Raw genomic sequence first — 20,033 nt, forward strand, 5'->3', positions numbered from 1 at the left:
CGTCAAGTATACTACAAAAGTTCAGTAAAATGACCCAAAAATCAAAATTAAAAGCGTCTGATGAGAAGCGTAAACTTGCCAATATGCCATTTACGACACGGAGTGGCAAGGAACGGCTGAGGCCCTGGCCTATGTTCATGGCTAGTGGTTCAGATTCACATGAGGATGGAAGCACTCATCCTCTTGCTAGAAAACTGCAGTCCCACTCCTAGATGGGCCAGGTGTTTGTGTCGGCCACTTGGGTCGCTTAGCTTAGTCACACAGCTACCTCATTGCACCTCTTTTTTTCTTTGCATCATGTGCTGTTTGGGGACTATTTTTTAAATCTGCCATTCTGTCTGACACTGCAGTGCCACTCCTAGATGGGCCAGGTGTTTGTGTCGGCCACTTGGTTCGCTTAGCTTAACCATCCAGCGACCTTGGTGCACCTCTTTTTTTCTTTGCACCATGTGCTGTTTGGGGACTATTTTTTTAAGTGCCATCCTGTCTGACACAGCAGTGCCACTCCTAGATGGGCCAGGTGTTTGTGTCGGCCACTTGGGTCGCTTAACTTAGCCACACAGCTACCTCAATGCACCTCTTTTTTTCTTTGCATCATGTGCTGTTTGGGGACTATTTTTTAAATCTGCCATCCTGTCTGATACTGCAGTGCCACTCCTAGATGGGCCAGGTGTTTGTGTCGGCCACTTGGGTCGCTTAGCTTAGCCACACAGCTACCTCATTGCACCTCTTTATTTCTTTGCATCATGTGCTGTTTGGGGACTATTTTTTAAATCTGCCATCCTGTCTGATACTGCAGTGCCACTCCTAGATGGGCCAGGTGTTTGTGTTGGCTACTTGGGTCGCTTAGCTTAGTCACACAGCTACCTCATTGCACCTCTTTTTTTCTTTGCATCATGTGCTGTTTGTGGAATATTTTTTAAATCTGCCATCCTGTCTGACACTGCAGTGCCACTCCTAGATGGGCCAGGTGTTTGTGTCAGCCACTTGGGTCGCTTAGCTTAGCCATCCAGCGACCTCGGTGCAAGTTTTAGGACTAAAAATAATATTGTGAGGTGTGAGGTATTCAGAATAGACTGGAAATGAGTGGAAATTATGGTTATTGAGGTTAATAATACTATGAGAGCAAAATGACCCCCAAATTCTATTATGTAAGCTGTTTTTGAGGGTTTTTTGGAAAAAAAAACACCCAAATCCAAAACACACCCGAATCCGACAAAACATTTTCAGGGAGGTTTTGCCAAAACGCGTTTGAATCCAAAACACGGCCGCGGAACCGAATCCAAAACCAAAACACAAAACCCGAAAAATTTACGGTGCATATCACTAGTATATATAAAGCAGTACGGTACAGTAGTCCATTGCTTTACCTCTGTGTCGTCAAGTATACTATCCATCCATACCTGTGCTGCATTTTAGTTGTGCGCAGTATATAGTAGGAGGACAGTGCAGAATTTTGCTGACCACCAGTATATATATAGCAGTATGGTACAGTAGTCCATTGCTCTACCTCTGTGTCATCAAGTATACTATCCATCCATACCTGTGCTGCATTGTGGTTGTGCGCAGTATATAGTAGGAGGACAGTGCAGAATTTTGCTGACCACCAGTATATATATAGCAGTACAGTACAGTAGTCCATTGCCCTACCTCTGTGTCGTCAAGTATACTATCCATCCATACCTGTGCTGCATTGTAGTTGTGCGCAGTATATAGTAGGAGGACAGTGCAGAATTTTGCTGTACCACCAGTATATATATATATATATAGCAGTACGGTACAGTAGTCCATTGCTTTACCTCTGTGTCTTCAAGTATACTATCCATCCATATCTGTGCTGCATTGTAGTATATAGTAGGAAGACAGTGCAGAATTTTGCTGACCACCAGTATATATATAGCAGTACGGTACACTAGTCCATTGCTCTACCTCTGTGTCATCAAGTATACTATCCATCCATACCTGTGCTGCATTGTGGTTGTGCGCAGAATATAGTAAGAGGACAGTGCAGAATTTTGCTGACCACCAGTATATATATAGCAGTACAGTACAGTAGTCCATTGCCCTACCTCTGTGTCGTCAAGTATACTATCCATCCATACCTGTGCTGCATTGTAGTTGTGCGCAGTATATAGTAGGAGGACAGTGCCGAATTTTGCTGACCACCAGTATATATATAGCAGTACGGTACAGTAGTCCATTGCTCTACCTTTGTGTTGTCAAGTATACTATCCATCCATATCTGTGCTGCATTGTAGTATATAGTAGGAGGACAGTGCAGAATTTTGCTGACCACCAGTATATATTAGAGATGAGCGGGTTCGGTTTCTCTGAATCCGAACCCGCACGAACTTCATGTTTTTTTTCACGGGTCCGAGCGACTCGGATCTTCCCGCCTTGCTCGGTTAACCCGAGCGCGCCCGAACGTCATCATGACGCTGTCGGATTCTCGCGAGACTCGGATTCTATATAAGGAGCCGCGCGTCGCCGCCATTTTCACATGTGCATTGAGATTGATAGGGAGAGGACGTGGCTGGCGTCCTCTCCATTTAGATTAGGAGAGAGAGAGAGAGATTGACCTGAGGCTGATACTGTAGAAGAGAGTGCAGAGTTTAGTGACTGACCACAGTGACCACCAGCAGTGCAGTTGTTTTATTTAATATATCCGTTCTCTGCCTGAAAAAAACGGTACACACAGTGACTCAGTCACATACCATATCTGTGTGCACTGCTCAGCCCAGTGTGCTGCATGCCTGCATCATCTATGTATATATTATATATCTGACTGTGCTCAGCTCACACAGCTTATAATTGTGGGGGAGACTGGGGAGCACTGCAGTGCCAGTTATAGGTTATAGCAGGAGCCAGGAGTACAAGACAGTCACATACCATATCTGTGTGCACTGCTCAGCCCAGTGTGCTGCATCATCTATGTATATATTATATATCTGACTGTGCTCAGCTCACACAGCTTATAATTGTGGGGGAGACTGGGGAGCACTGCAGTGCCAGTTATAGGTTATAGCAGGAGCCAGGAGTACATATTATATTAAAATTAAACAGTGCACACTTTTGCTGCAGGAGTGCCACTGCCAGTGTGACTGACCAGTGACCTGACCACACTGACCACCAGTATAGTTAGTAGTATACTATATTGTGATTGCCTGAAAAAGTTAAACACTCGTCGTGTGACTTCACTTGTGTGGTGTTTTTTTTTTTATTCTATAAAAAACTCATTCTGCTGACAGACAGTGTCCAGCAGGTCCGTCATTATATAATATATATACCTGTCCGGCTGCAGTAGTGATATATATATATTTTTTATATCATTATTTATCATCCAGTCGCAGCAGACACAGTACGGTAGTTCACGGCTGTAGCTACCTCTGTGTCGGCACTCGGCAGTCCATCCATAATTGTATACCACCTACCCGTGGTTTTTTTTTCTTTCCTCTTTATACATACATACTACTACATCTCTTTATCAACCAGTCTATATTAGCAGCAGACACAGTACAGTACGGTAGTTCACGGCTGTGGCTACCTCTGTGTCGGCACTCGGCAGTCCGTCCATAATTGTATACCACCTAACCGTGGTTTTTTTTTCTTTCTTCTTTATACATACATACTACGACATCTCTTTATCAACCAGTCTATATTAGCAGCAGACACAGTACAGTACGGTAGTTCACGGCTGTGGCTACCTCTGTGTCGGCACTCGGCAGTCCGTCCATAATTGTATACCACCTAACCGTGGTTTTTTTTTCTTTCTTCTTCATACATACATACTACGACATCTCTTTATCAACCAGTCTATATTAGCAGCAGACACAGTACAGTACGGTAGTTCACGGCTGTGGCTACCTCTGTGTCGGCACTCGGCAGTCCGTCCATAATTGTATACCACCTAACCGTGGTTTTTTTTTCTTTCTTCTTTATACATACATACTACAACATCTCTTTATCAACCAGTCTATATTAGCAGCAGACACAGTACAGTACGGTAGTTCACGGCTGTGGCTACCTCTGTGTCGGCACTCGGCAGTCCGTCCATAATTGTATACCACCTACCCGTGTTTTTTTTTTCTTTCTTCTTTATACATACATACTACTACATCTCTTTATCAACCAGTCTATATTAGCAGCAGACACAGTACAGTACGGTAGTTCACGGCTGTGGCTACCTCTGTGTCGGCACTCGGCAGTCCGTCCATAATTGTATACCACCTAACCGTGGTTTTTTTTTCTTTCTTCTTTATACATACATACTACGACATCTCTTTATCAACCAGTCTATATTAGCAGCAGACACAGTACAGTACGGTAGTTCACGGCTGTGGCTACCTCTGTGTCGGCACTCGGCAGTCCGTCCATAATTGTATACTAGTATCCATCCATCTCCATTGTTTACCTGAGGTGCCTTTTAGTTGTGCCTATTAAAATATGGAGAACAAAAATGTTGAGGTTCCAAAATTAGGGAAAGATCAAGATCCACTTCCACCTCGTGCTGAAGCTGCTGCCACTAGTCATGGCCGAGACGATGAAATGCCAGCAACGTCGTCTGCCAAGGCCGATGCCCAATGTCATAGTACAGAGCATGTCAAATCCAAAACACCAAATATCAGTAAAAAAAGGACTCCAAAACCTAAAATAAAATTGTCGGAGGAGAAGCGTAAACTTGCCAATATGCCATTTACCACACGGAGTGGCAAGGAACGGCTGAGGCCCTGGCCTATGTTCATGGCTAGTGGTTCAGCTTCACATGAGGATGGAAGCACTCAGCCTCTCACTAGAAAAATGAAAAGACTCAAGCTGGCAAAAGCACAGCAAAGAACTGTGCATTCTTCGAAATCCCAAATCCACAAGGAGAGTCCAATTGTGTCGGTTGCGATGCCTGACCTTCCCAACACTGGACGTGAAGAGCATGCGCCTTCCACCATTTGCACGCCCCCTGCAAGTGCTGGAAGGAGCACCCGCAGTCCAGTTCCTGATAGTCAGATTGAAGATGTCAGTGTTGAAGTACACCAGGATGAGGAGGATATGGGTGTTGCTGGCGCTGGGGAGGAAATTGACCAGGAGGATTCTGATGGTGAGGTGGTTTGTTTAAGTCAGGCACCCGGGGAGACACCTGTTGTCGGTGGGAGGAATATGGCCGTTGACATGCCAGGTGAAAATACCAAAAAAATCAGCTCTTCGGTGTGGAGGTATTTCAACAGAAATGCGGACAACAGGTGTCAAGCCGTGTGTTCCCTTTGTCAAGCTGTAATGAGTAGGGGTAAGGACGTTAACCACCTCGGAACATCCTCCCTTATACGTCACCTGCAGCGCATTCATAATAAGACAGTGACAAGTTCAAAAACTTTGGGTGACAGCGGAAGCAGTCCACTGACCAGTAAATCCCTTCCTCTTGTAACCAAGCTCACGCAAACCACCCCACCAACTCCCTCAGTGTCAATTTCCTCCTTCCCCAGGAATGCCAATAGTCCTGCAGGCCATGTCCCTGGCAATTCTGACGATTCCTCTCCTGCCTGGGATTCCTCCAATGCATCCTTGCGTGTAACGCCTACTGCTGCTGGCGCTGCTGTTGTTGCTGCTGGGAGTCGATGGTCATCCCAGAGGGGAAGTCGTAAGACCACTTTTACTACTTCCACCAAGCAATTGACTGTCCAACAGTCCTTTGCGAGGAAGATGAAATATCACAGCAGTCATCCTACTGCAAAGCGGATAACTGAGGCCTTGGCATCCTGGGTGGTGAGAACCGTGGTTCCGGTATCCATCATTACTGCAGAGCCAACTAGAGACTTGTTGGAGGTACTGTGTCCCCGGTACCAAATACCATCTAGGTTCCATTTCTCTAGGCAGGCGATACCGAAAATTTACACAGACCTCAGAAAAAGAGTCACCAGTGTCCTAAAAAATGCAGCTGTACCCAATGTCCACTTAACCACGGACATGTGGACAAGTGGAGCAGGGCAGGGTCAGGACTATATGACTGTGACAGCCCACTGGGTAGATGTATGGACTCCCGCCGCAAGAACAGCAGCGGCGGCACCAGTAGCAGCATCTCGCAAACGCCAACTCTTTCCTAGGCAGGCTACGCTTTGTATCACCGGTTTCCAGAATACGCACACAGCTGAAAACCTCTTACGGCAACTGAGGAAGATCATCGCGGAATGGCTTACCCCAATTGGACTCTCCTGTGGATTTGTGGCATCGGACAACGCCAGCAATATTGTGTGTGCATTAAATATGGGCAAATTCCAGCACGTCCCATGTTTTGCACATACCTTGAATTTGGTGGTGCAGAATTATTTAAAAAACAACAGGGGCGTGCAAGAGATGCTGTCGGTGGCCAGAAAAATTGCGGGACACTTTCGGCGTACAGGCACCACGTACAGAAGACTGGAGCACCACCAAAAACTACTGAACCTGCCCTGCCATCATCTGAAGCAAGAAGTGGTAACGAGGTGGAATTCAACCCTCTATATGCTTCAGAGGTTGGAGGAGCAGCAAAAGGCCATTCAAGCCTATACAATTGAGCACGATATAGGAGGTGGAATGCACCTGTCTCAAGCGCAGTGGAGAATGATTTCAACGTTGTGCAAGGTTCTGATGCCCTTTGAACTTGCCACACGTGAAGTCAGTTCAGACACTGCCAGCCTGAGTCAGGTCATTCCCCTCATCAGGCTTTTGCAGAAGAAGCTGGAGACATTGAAGGAGGAGCTAACACGGAGCGATTCCGCTAGGCATGTGGGACTTGTGGATGGAGCCCTTAATTCGCTTAACAAGGATTCACGGGTGGTCAATCTGTTGAAATCAGAGCACTACATTTTGGCCACCATGCTCGATCCTAGATTTAAAGCCTACCTTGGATCTCTCTTTCCGGCAGACACAAGTCTGCTGGGGTTGAAAGACCTGCTGGTGAGAAAATTGTCAAGTCAAGCGGAACGCGACCTGTCAACATCTCCTCCTTCACATTCTCCCGCAACTGGGGGTGCGAGGAAAAGGCTCAGAATTCCGAGCCCACCCGCTGGCGGTGATGCAGGGCAGTCTGGAGCGACTGCTGATGCTGACATCTGGTCCGGACTGAAGGACCTGACAACGATTACGGACATGTCGTCTACTGTCACTGCATATGATTCTCTCACCATTGAAAGAATGGTGGAGGATTATATGAGTGACCGCATCCAAGTAGGCACATCACACAGTCCATACTTATACTGGCAGGAAAAAGAGGCAATTTGGAGGCCATTGCACAAACTGGCTTTATTCTACCTAAGTTGCCCTCCCACAAGTGTGTACTCCGAAAGAGTGTTTAGTGCCGCCGCTCACCTTGTCAGCAATCGGCGTACAAGGTTACATCCAGAAAATGTGGAGAAGATGATGTTCATTAAAATGAATTATAATCAATTCCTCCGCGGAGACATTGACCAGCAGCAATTGCCTCCACAAAGTACACAGGGAGCTGAGATGGTGGATTCCAGTGGGGACGAATTGATAATCTGTGAGGAGGGGGATGTACACGGTGATATATCGGAGGGTGATGATGAGGTGGACATCTTGCCTCTGTAGAGCCAGTTTGTGCAAGGAGAGATTAATTGCTTCTTTTTTGGGGGGGGTCCAAACCAACCCGTCATATCAGTCACAGTCGTGTGGCAGACCCTGTCACTGAAATGATGGGTTGGTTAAAGTGTGCATGTCCTGTTTTGTTTATACAACATAAGGGTGGGTGGGAGGGCCCAAGGACAATTCCATCTTGCACCTCTTTTTTCTTTTATTTTTCTTTGCGTCATGTGCTGTTTGGGGAGGGTTTTTTGGAAGGGACATCCTGCGTGACACTGCAGTGCCACTCCTAAATGGGCCCGGTGTTTGTGTCGGCCACTAGGGTCGCTAATCTTACTCACACAGTCAGCTACCTCATTGCGCCTCTTTTTTTCTTTGCGTCATGTGCTGATTGGGGAGGGTTTTTTGGAAGGGACATCCTGCGTGACACTGCAGTGCCACTCCTAAATGGGCCCGGTGTTTGTGTCGGCCACTAGGGTCGCTAATCTTACTCACACAGTCAGCTACCTCATTGCGCCTCTTTTTTTCTTTGCGTCATGTGCTGATTGGGGAGAGTTTTTTGGAAGGGACATCCTGCGTGACACTGCAGTGCCACTCCTAAATGGGCCCGGTGTTTGTGTCGGCCACTAGGGTCGCTAATCTTACTCACACAGTCAGCTACCTCATTGCGCCTCTTTTTTTCTTTGCGTCATGTGCTGATTGGGGAGGGTTTTTTGGAAGGGACATCCTGCGTGACACTGCAGTGCCACTCCTAAATGGGCCCGGTGTTTGTGTCGGCCACTAGGGTCGCTTATCTTACTCACACAGTCAGCTACCTCATTGCGCCTCTTTTTTTCTTTGCGTCATGTGCTGATTGGGGAGGGTTTTTTGGAAGGGACATCCTGCGTGACACTGCAGTGCCACTCCTAGATGGGCCAGGTGTTTGTGTCGGCCACTAGTGTCGCTTAGCTTAGTCATCCAGCGACCTTGGTGCAAATTTTAGGACTAAAAATAATATTGTGAGGTGTGAGGTATTCAGAATAGACTGAAAATGAGTGGAAATTATGGTTTTTGAGGTTAATAATAATATGGGATCAAAATGACCCCCAAATTCTATGATTTAAGCTGTTTTTTAGTGTTTTTTTAAAAAAACACCCGAATCCAAAACACACCCGAATCCGACAAAAAAAATTCGGTGAGGTTTTGCCAAAACGCGGTCGAACCCAAAACACGGCCGCGGAACCGAACCCAAAACCAAAACACAAAACCCGAAAAATTTCAGGCGCTCATCTCTAGTATATATATAGCAGTACGGTACAGTAGTCCACTGCTCTACCTACCTCTGTGTCGTCAAGTATACTATCCATCCATACATGTGCTGCATTGTAGTTGTGCGCAGTATATAGTAGGAGGACAGTGCAAAATTTTGCTGACCACCAGTATATATATAGCAGTACAGTACATTAGGCCATTGCTATTGATATATTATATTACTGGCATATAATTCCACGCATTAAAAAATGGAGAACAAAAATGTGGAGGGTAAAATAGGGAAAGATCAAGATCCATTTCCACCTCGTGCTGAAGCTGCTGCCACTAGTCATGGCCGAGACGATGAAATGCCATCAACGTCGTCTGCCAAGGCCGATGCCCAATGTCATAGTAAAGAGCATGTAAAATCAAAAAAACAAAAGTTCAGTAAAATTACCCAAAAATCAAAATTAAAAGCGTCTGATGAGAAGCGTAAACTTGCCAATATGTCATTTACGACATGGAGTGGCAAGGAACGGCTGAGGCCCTGGCCTATGTTCATGGCTAGTGGTTCAGCTTCACATGAGGATGGAAGCACTCATCCTCTCGCTAGAAAAATGAAAAGACTTAAGCTGGCAAAAGCGCAGCAAAGAACTGTGCGTTCTTCTAAATCACAAATCCCCAAGGAGAGTCCAATTGTGTCGGTTGCGATGCCTGACCTTCCCAACACTGGACGGGAAGAGGTGGTGTCGTCCACCATTTGCACGCCCCCTGCAAGTGCTGGAAGGAGCACCCGCAGTCCAGTTCCTGATAGTCAAATTGAAGATGTCACTGTTGAAGTATACCAGGATGAGGATATGGGTGTTGCTGGTGCTGAGGAGGAAATTGACAAGGAGGATTCTGATGGTGAGGTGGTTTGTTTAAGTTAGGCACCCGGGGAGACACCTGTTGTCCGTGGGATGAATATTGCCATTGACATGCCTGGTCAAATTACAAAAAAAATCAGCTCTTCGGTGTGGAATTATTTTAACAGAAATGCGGACAACAGGTGTCAAGCCGTGTGTTGCCTTTGTCAAGCTGTAATAAGTAGGGGTAAGGATGTTAACCACCTAGGAACATCATCCCTTATACGTCACCTGGAGTGCATTCATCAGAAGTCATTGACAAGTTCAAAAACTTTGGGTGACAGCGGAAGCAGTCCACTGACAACTAAATCCCTTCCTCTTGTAACCAAGCTCCTGCAAACCACACCACCAACTCCCTCAGTGTCAATTTCCTCCTTATACAGGAAAGCCAATAGTCCTGCAGGCCATGTCACTGGCAAGTATGACGAGTCCTCTCCTGACTTGGATTCCTCCGATGCATCCTTGAGTGTAACGCCTACTGCTGCTGGCGCTGCTGATGTTGCTGCTGGGAGTCGATCGTCATCCCAGGGGGGAAGTCGGAAGACCACTTGTACTACTTCCAGTAAGCAATTGACTGTCCAACAGTCCTTTGCGTGGAAGATGAAAAATCACAGCAGTCATCCTGCTGCAAAGCGGATAACTCAGGCCTTTGCAACTGCGGTGGTGTTAAACGTGTGTCCGGTATCCACCGTTAATTCACAGTGAATTAGACAATTGATTGAGGTACTGTGTCCCCGGTACCAAATACCATCTAGGTTCCATTTCTCTAGGCAGGCGATACCGAGAATGTACACAGACCTCAGAAAAAGAGTCACCAGTGTCCTAAAAAATGCAGTTGTACCCAATGTCCACTTAACCACGGACATGTGTGACAAGTGGAGCAGGGCAGACTCAGGACTATATGACTGTGACAGTCCACTGGGTAGATGTATTGCCTCCCGCAGCAAGAACAGCAGCGGCGGCACCAGTAGCAGCATCTCGCAAATGCCAACTCGTTCCTAGGCAGGCTACGCTTTGTATCACCACTTTCCATAAGAGGCACACAGCTGACAACCTCTTACAGAGACTGAGGAACATCATCGCAGAATGGCTTACCCCAATTGGACTCTCCTGGGGATTTGTGACATCGGACAACGCCACCAATATTGTGCGTGCATTACATTTAGGCAAATTCCAACACGTCCCATGTTTTGCACATACATTGAATTTGGTGGTGCAGAATTTTTTAAAAAAGCGACAGAGGCATGCAAGAGATGCTGTCGGTGGCCCGAAGAATTGCGGGCCACTTTCTGCATTCAGCCACCGCGTGCCGAAGACTGGAGCACCAGCAAACAGTCCTGAACCTGCCCTGCCATCATCTGAAGCAAGAGGTGGTAACGAGGTGGAATTCAACCCTCTATATGCTTCAGAGGATGGAGGAGCAGCAAAAGGCCATTCAAGCCTATACATCTGCCCACAATATAGGCAAAGGAGGGGGAATGCTCCTGACTCAAGCGCAGTGGAGAATGATTTCAACGTTGTGCAAGGTTCTGCAACCCTTTGAACTTGCCACACGTGAAGTCAGTTCAGACACTGCCAGCCTGAGTCAGGTCATTCCCCTCATCAGGCTTTTGCAGAAGAAGCTGGAGAGATTGAAGGAGGAGCTAAAACAGAGCGATTCCGCTAGGCATGTGGGACTTGTGGATGGAGCCCTTAATTCGCTTAACCAGGATCCACGGGTGGTCAATCTGTTGAAATCAGAGCACTACATTTTGGCCACCGTGCTCGATCCTAGGTCTAAAGCCTACATTGTATCTCTCTTTCTGGCAGACACAAGTGTGCAGAGGTGCAAAGACCTGCTGATGAGACACTTGTCAAGTCAAGCGGAACGTGACCCGTCAACATCTCCTCCTTCACATTCTCTCGCAACTGGGGCTGTGAGGAAAAGGCTAAGAATTCTGAGCCCACCCGCTGGTGGTGATGCAGGGCAGTCTGGAGCGAGTGCTGACATCTGGTCCAGACTGAAAGATCTGCCAACGATTACTGACATGTCGTCTACTGTCACTGCATATAATTCTGTCACCATTAAAAGAATGGTGGAGGATTATATGAGTGACCGCATCCAAGTAGGCACGTCAGACAGTCCGTACGTATACTGGCAGGAAAAAGAGGCAATTTGGAGGCCCTTGCACAAATTAGCTTTATTTTACCTAAGTTGCCCCCCCCCCCCCTCCAGTGTGTACTCCTAAAGAGTGTGTAGTGCATCCGCTCACCTTGTCAGCAATCGGCGTACGAGGTTACTTCCAGAAAATGTGGAGAAGATGATGTTCATCAAAATGAATTATAATCAATTCCTCCGTGGAGACATTCACCAGCAATTGCCTACAGAAAGTACACAGGGACCTGAGATGGTGGATTCCAGTGGGGACGAATTAATAATCTGTGAGGAGGGGGATGTACACAGTGAAAGGGGTGAGCAATCTGACGATGAGGAGGAGGGGGACATCTGTACAGCCAGTTTGTGCAAGGAGAGATTGATTGCTTCTTTTTTGGTGGGGGCCCAAACCAACCAGTCATTTCAGTCACAGTCGTGTCGCAGACTCTGTCACTGAAATGATGGGTTTGTTAAAGTGTTCATGTCCTTTTTATACAACATAAGGTTGGTTGGGGGGCTCCCAAGGACAATTCCATCTTGCACCTCTTTTTTTTATTTATTTATCTCTGCATCATGTGATGTTTGGGGCTAATTTTTTTAAGTGCCAACCTGTCTGACACTGCAGTACCACTCCTAGATAGGCCAGGTGTTTGTGCCGGCCACTTGGGTCGCTTAGCTTAATCATACAGCGACCTCGGTGCAAATTTTAGGACTAAAAATAATATTGTGAGGTGTGAGGTGTTCAGAATAGACTGGAAATGAGTGGAAATTATGGTTATTGAGGTTAATAATACTATGGGATCAAAATGACCCCCAAATTCTATGATTTAAGCTGTTTTTGAAGTTTTTTTGTAAAAAAAACCACCCGAATCCAAAACACACCCGAATCCGACAAAAAATTTTCAGGGAGGTTTTGCCAAAACGCGTCCGAATCCAAAACCAAAACACAAAACCCAAAAAATTTCCAGTGCACATCACTAATATATATATATTAGTGATGAGCGGGTTCCGATCCTAGGGATCCGAACCCGCCCGAACTTCACCTTTTTTTGCACGGGTCCGAGCAACTCGGATCCTCCCGCCTTGCTCGGTTAACCCGAGCGCGCCCGAACGTCATCATCCCGCGGTCGGGTTTTCGCGAGATTCGTATTCTATATAAGGAGCCGCGCTTCGCCGCCATTTTTCACTCGTGCATTGGAGATGATCGTGAGAGGACGTGGCTGGCGTCCTCTCAGTTTCTATGTTCAGTGTGCTGCAAATATCTGTGCTCAGTGTGCTGCAAGTGCAAATATCTACGTTCTCTGCCTGAAAAACGCTCCATATCTGTGCTCAGTGTGCTGCAAATATCTGTGCTCAGTGTGCTAATTGCTTTATTGTGGGGACTGGGGACCAGCAGTATTATATAGTAGGAGGACAGTGCAGAGTTTTGCTGACCAGTGACCACCAGTATTATACGTTCTCTGCCTGAAAAACGCTCCATATCTGTGCTGCATTGTAGTATATAGTAGGAGGACAGTGCAGAATTTTGCTGACCACCAGTATAACTATATATATAGCAGTACGGTACAGTAGCCCACTGCTCTACCTCTGTGTTGTCAGTTATGCTACTACTACTGGGGGGGGGGCATTACGTGTAAGGATGCTACTACTACTGGAAGGGGAATTATGTATAAGGACGCTACTACTACTTGGAGTGCACTACGTATAATGACGCTACTACTACTGGGGAGGCATTATGTATAAGGATGCTAATACTACTGGGGGGGCATTATGCATAAGGACGCTACTACTACGGGTGGGGCATTACGTATAAGATAAATAAGAATGTGCTACATTTTGGCGTAAATTTAAATGGGGGTACTATTGTGTTGCCATGCCCCTTACTTGTGAGACCACACCCCTTTTTCCCGGCGCGCGCCAAAGGATTATGGGAGGGCGCAAATTTATAGTTTGCAGAGGGGCGCCGAACACCCTAGCACCGGCCCTGCTGCAGCCAGATCTCCATATCTGACATCAGGTAAAGGTCCGCTCCCCATCCTGCCCCTGGTACCTTCCGTCCACTCTTCTCAATGCCAGTACCAGGGAACAGTTTCCATAGCAGGGGGCCATCAACAGTGTTAGTGTGGGGGTACAGGGGTAGTATATCAGTGGGTAGGCGTAATTCTTTGTGTGCCCCCCACCAGCCCACTGCGCCCATCGATGTCATTGCCCCCCCACCTAGAACCTACCTGCCAGTTCAGTCACAAGGATCCCCCTGCCCCCTTCCCATCCTGCCTAGCGTCCCCCACCATCTCACTGGCCCCCCTCCCATCCCAATGTCTCCCACCCTACCAGCCCTGGGTATTCCCTCCCTTATTAAGCCCAGTGTACCCCCTTCTCCAACATAGTGCCACCCCTTCCCACCATGTCAGTGCCTATTTCCCATTCAGCCCAGTGCCCCCCTATATATCATCCACTGCCTCTCCCCATCAACCTCTATCTGGTGTCATCCATTGTCTCTCCCTGTCACCCTTTTAATGTCACCCACTACCTTTCCCTGTCTCCTACTGCCTCTGCCGTCACCTTCTCCCTCTCATCATCCACTTCCTCTCCCTGTCACCCTCTCCTTTCACACACTGCCTTTCCCCTGCATCACTATCTCGACATCCGCCTCTCTCTCTCCTGTTACCCTCTTCAAAGCATCACCCTCTCCCTCTCCATGTCAACTTTTCCCTGTCACCCACTGTGTCTCCGTGTCTACCATTCCTGTCACCCACTAGCTCATGGATACAGCATTCCCTTTGAAGCCACGCTTATTATTGTGGGCCACACCCACTTTCCCAGGAGCGTGCTTGCCTTTGGCGCACATAGTACCCCCCAAGTCATGGTGCACCCCCTGTCATTTTTTTCTGGAACCGCCTTTTCACAGTTTGCTGACCACCAGTATATAATATATAGCAGTAAGGTACAGTAGGCCACTGCTCTACCTACCTCCGTGTCGTCAAGTATACTATCCATCCATACTTATGGTGCATTTCAGTTTTGCACAGTTTGCTGACCACCAGTATATAATATATAGCAGTACGGTACAGTAGGCCACTGCTCTACCTACCTCTGTGTCGTCAAGTATACTATCCATCCATACCTGTGGTGCATTTCAGTTTTGCACAGTTTGCTGACCACCAGTATATAATATATAGCAGTACGGTACAGAAGGCCACTGCTCTACCTACCTCTGTGTCATCAAGTATACTATCCATCCATACCTGTGGTGCATTTCAGTTATGTACAGTTTGCTGACCACCGGTATATAATATATAGCAGTAAGGTACAGTAGGCCACTTCTCTACCTACCTCCGTGTCGTCAAGTATACTATCCATCCATACCTATGGTGCATTTCAGTTTTGCACAGTTTGCTGACCTTCAGTATATAATATATAGCAGTACGGTACAGAAGGCCACTGCTCTACCTACCTCCGTGTCGTCAAGTATACTATCCATCCATACCTGTGGTGCATTTCAGTTTTGCACAGTTTGCTGACCACCAGTATATAATATATAGCAGTACGGTACAGAAGGCCACTGCTCTACCTACCTCTGTGTCGTCAAGTATACTATCCATCCATACCTGTGGTGCATTTCAGTTTTGCACAGTTTGATGACCACCAGTATATAATATATAGCAGTACGATACAGTAGGCCACTGCTCTACCTACCTCTGTGTCATCAAGTATACTACCCATCCATACCTGTGGTGCATTTCAGTTTTGCACAGTTTGCTGACCACCAGTATATAATATATAGCAGTACGGTACAGAAGGCCACTGCTCTACCTACCTCTGTGTCGTCAAGTATACTATCCATCCATACCTGTGGTGCATTTCAGTTTTGCACAGTTTTCTGACCACCAGTATATATAATATATAGCAGTACGGTACAGTAAGCCACTGCTCTACCTACCTCTGTGTCGTCAAGTATACTATCCATCCATACCTGTGGTGCATTTCAGTTTTGCACAGTTTGCTAACCACCAGTATATATATAATATATAGCAGTACGGTACAGTAGGCCACTGCTCTACCTACCTCTGTGTCGTCAAGTATACTATCCATCCATACATGTGCTACATTTCAGTTTTTGTGCGCAGTATATATAGTAGTAGGCCATTGCTATTGATAAATATATTACTGGCATATAATTCCACACATTAAAAATTGGAGAACAAAAATGTGGATGGTAAAATAGGGAAAGATCAAGATCCACTTCCACCTCATGCTGAAGCTGCTGCCACTAGTCATGGCCGAGACGATGAAATGCCATCAACGTCGTCTGCCAAGGCCGATGCCCAATGTCATAGTAGAGAGCATGTAAAATCCAAAAAACTAAAGTTCAGTAAAATGACCCAAAAATCAAAATTAAAATCGTCTGAGGAGAAGTGTAAACTTGCCAATATGCCATTTACGACACGGAGTGGCAAGGAACGGCTGAGGCCCTCTCCTATGTTCCTCATGACTAGTGGGTCAGCTTCACATGAGGATGGAAGCACTCATCCTCCTGCTAGAAAACTTAAAAGACTTAAGATGGTAAAAGCACAGCAAAGAACTGTGCGTTCTTCTAAATCACAAATCCCCAAGGAGAGTCCAATTGTGTCGGTTACGATGCCTGACCTTCCCAACACTGGACGGGAAGAGGTGGCGTCGTCCAACATTTGCACGCCCCCTGCAAATGCTGGAAGGAGCACCCGCAGTCCAGTTCCTGATAGTCAAATTGAAGATGTCACTGTTGATGTACACCAGGATGAGGATATGGGTGTTGCTGGTGCTGGGGAGGAAATTGACAAGGAGGATTCTGATGGTGAGGTGGTTTGTTTAAGTCAGGCACCCGGGGAGACAACTGTTGTCCGTGGGACGAATATGGCCATTGACATGCCTGGTCAAAATACAAAAAAAAATCACCTCTTCGGTGTGGAATTATTTCAACGGAAATGCGGAAAACTGGTGTCAAGCCGTGTGTTGCCTTTGTCAAGCTGTAATAAGTAGGGGTAAGGACGTTAACCACCTACGAACATCCTCCCTTATACGTCACCTGGAGCGCATTCATCAGAAGTCATTGACAAGTTCAAAAACTTTGGGTGACAGCGGAAGCAGTCCACTGCCAACTAAATCCCTTCCTCTTGTAACCAAGCTCCTGCAAACCACACCACCAACTCCCTCAGTATCAATTTCCTCCTTAGACAGGAAAGCCAATAGTCCTGCAGGCCATGTCACTGTCAAGTCTGACGAGTCCTCTCCTGTCTGGGATTCCTCCGATGCATCCTTGAGTGTAACGCCTACTGCTGCTGGTGCTGCTGTTGTTGCTGCTGGGAGTCGATCGTCATCCCAGAGGGGAAGTCAGAAGACCACTTGTACTACTTCCAGTAAGCAATTGACTTTCCAACAGTCCTTTGCGAGGAAGATGAAATATCACAGCAGTCATACTGCTGCAAAGCGGATAACTCAGGCCTTGGCAGCCTGGGTGGTGAGAAACGTGTTTCTGGTATCCACCGTTAATTCACAGGGAACTAGAGAATTGATTGAGGTACTGTGTCCCCGGTACCAAATACCATCTAGGTTCCATTTCTCTAGGCAGGCGATACCGAAAATGTACACAGACATCAGAAAAAGAGTCACCAGTGTCCTAAAAAATGCAGTTGTACCCAATGTCCACTTAACCACGGACATGTGGACAAGTGGAGCAGGGCAGACTCAGGACTATATGACTGTGACAGCCCACTGGGTAGATGTATTGCCTCCCGCAGCAAGAACAGCAGCGGCGGCACCAGTAGCAGCATCTCACAAATGCCAACTCTTTCCTAGGCAGGCTACGCTTTGTATCACCGCTTTCCATAAAAGGCACACAGCTGACAACCTCTTACGGAAACTGAGGAACATCATCGCAGAATGGCTTACCCCAATTGGACTCTCCTGGGGATTTTGACATCGGACAACGCCAGCAATATTGTGCGTGCATTACATCTGGGCAAATTCCAGCACGTCCCATGTTTTGCACATACTGTACATTGAATTTGGTGGTGCAGAATTATTTAAAAAACGACAGGGGCGTGCCAGAGATACTGTCGGTGGCCCGAAGAATTGCGGGCCACTTTCGGCATTCAGCCACCGCGTGCAGAAGACTGGAACACCAGCAAACAGTCCTGAACCTGCCCTGCCATCATCTGAAGCAAGAGGTGGTAACGAGGTGGAATTCAACCCTCTATATGCTTCAGAGGATGGAGGAGCAGCAAAAGGCCATTCAAGCCTATACAGCTACCTACGATATAGGCAAAGCAGGGGGAATGCACCTGACTCAAGCGCAGTGGAGAATGATTTCAATGTTGTGCAAGGTTCTGCAACCCTTTGAACTTGCCACACGTGAAGTCAGTTCAGACACTGCCAGCCTGAGTCAGGTCATTCCCCTCATCAGGCTTTTGCAGAAGAAGCTGGAGAGATTGAAGGAGGAGCTAAAACAGAGCGATTCCGCTAGGCATGTGGGACTTGTGGATGGAGCCCTTAATTCGCTTAACCAGGATTCACGGGTGGTCAATCTGTTGAAATCAGAGCACTACATTTTGGCCACCGTGCTCGATCCTAGATTTAAAACCTACGTTGTGTCTCTCTTTCCGGCAGACACAAGTCTGCAGAGGTTCAAAGACCTGCTGGTGAGAAAATTGTCAAGTCAAGCGGAACGTGACCCGTCAACAGCTCCTCCTTCACATTCTCCCACAACTGGGGCTGCGAGGAAAAGGCTAAGAATTCCGAGCCCACCCGCTGGCAGTGATGCAGGGCAGTCTGGAGCGAGTGCTGACATCTGGTCCGGACTGAAGGACCTGCCAACGATTACTGACATGTCGTCTACTGTCACTGCATATGATTCTGTCACCATTGAAAGAATGGTGGAGGATTATATGAGTGACCGCATCCAAGTAGCCACGTCAGACAGTCCGTACGTATACTGGCAGGAAAAAGAGGCAATTTAGAGGCCCTTGCACAAACTGGCTTTATTTTACCTAAGTTGCCCCCCCTCCAGTGTGTACTCCGAAAGAGTGTTAATGCAGCCGCTCACCTTGTCAGCAATCGGCGTACGAGGTTACTTCCAGAAAATGTGGAGAAGATGATGTTCATCAAAATGAATTATAATCAATTCCTCCGTGGAGACATTCACCAGCAATTGCCTCCAGACAGTACACAGGGACATGAGATGGTGGATTCCAGTGGGGATGAATTAATAATCTGTGAGGAGGGGGATGTACACAGTGAAAGGGGTGAGGAATCGTACGATGAGGACGAGGGGGACATCTTGCCTCTGTACAGCCAGTTTGTGCAAGGAGAGATTGATTGCTTCTTTTTTGGTGGGGGCCCAAACCAACCAGTCATTTCAGTCACAGTTGTGTGGCAGACCCTGTCGCAGAAATGATGGGTTTGTTAAAGTGTGCATGTCCTGTTTATACAACGTCCAAGGACAATTCCATCTTGCACCTCGTTTTTGTTTCATTTTTATTTGCATCATGTGCTGTTTGGGGACTATTTTTTGAAGTGCCATCCTGTCTGACACTGCAGTGCCACTCCTAGATCGGCCAGGTGTTTGTGTCGGCCACTTGGCTCGCTTAGCTTAGTCACACAGCTACCTCATTTCGCCTCTTTTTTTCTTTGCATCTTGTGCTGTTTGGGGACTATTTTTTTAATCTGCCATCCTGTCTGACACTGCAGTGCCACTCCTAGATGGGCCAGGTGTTTGTGTCGGCCACTTGGGTCGCTTAGCTTAGTCACACAGCTACCTCATTGCGCCTCTTTTTTTCTTTGCATCATGTGCTGTTTGGGGACTATTTTTTTAATCTGCCATCCTGTCTGACACTGCAGTGCCACTCCTAGATGGGCCAGCTGTTTGTGTCAGCCACTTGGGTCGCTTAGATTAGTCACACAGTTACCTCAATGCGCCTCTTTTTTTCTTTGCATCATGTGCTTTTTGGGGACTATTTTTTTAATCTGCCATCCTGTCTGACACTGCAGTGCCTCTCCTAGATGGGCCAGGTGTTTGTGTCGGCCACTTGGGTCGCTTAGCTTAGTCATCCAGCGACCTCGTTGCAAATTTTAGGACTAAAAATAATATTGTGAGGTGTTCAGAATAGACTGGAAATGAGTGTAAATTATGGTTATTGAGGTTAATAAAACTATGGGACCAAAAT

This window comes from Pseudophryne corroboree, chromosome 9, assembly GCF_028390025.1.
Source record: "Pseudophryne corroboree isolate aPseCor3 chromosome 9, aPseCor3.hap2, whole genome shotgun sequence".
NCBI classification, from domain to species: Eukaryota; Metazoa; Chordata; class Amphibia; order Anura; family Myobatrachidae; genus Pseudophryne; species Pseudophryne corroboree.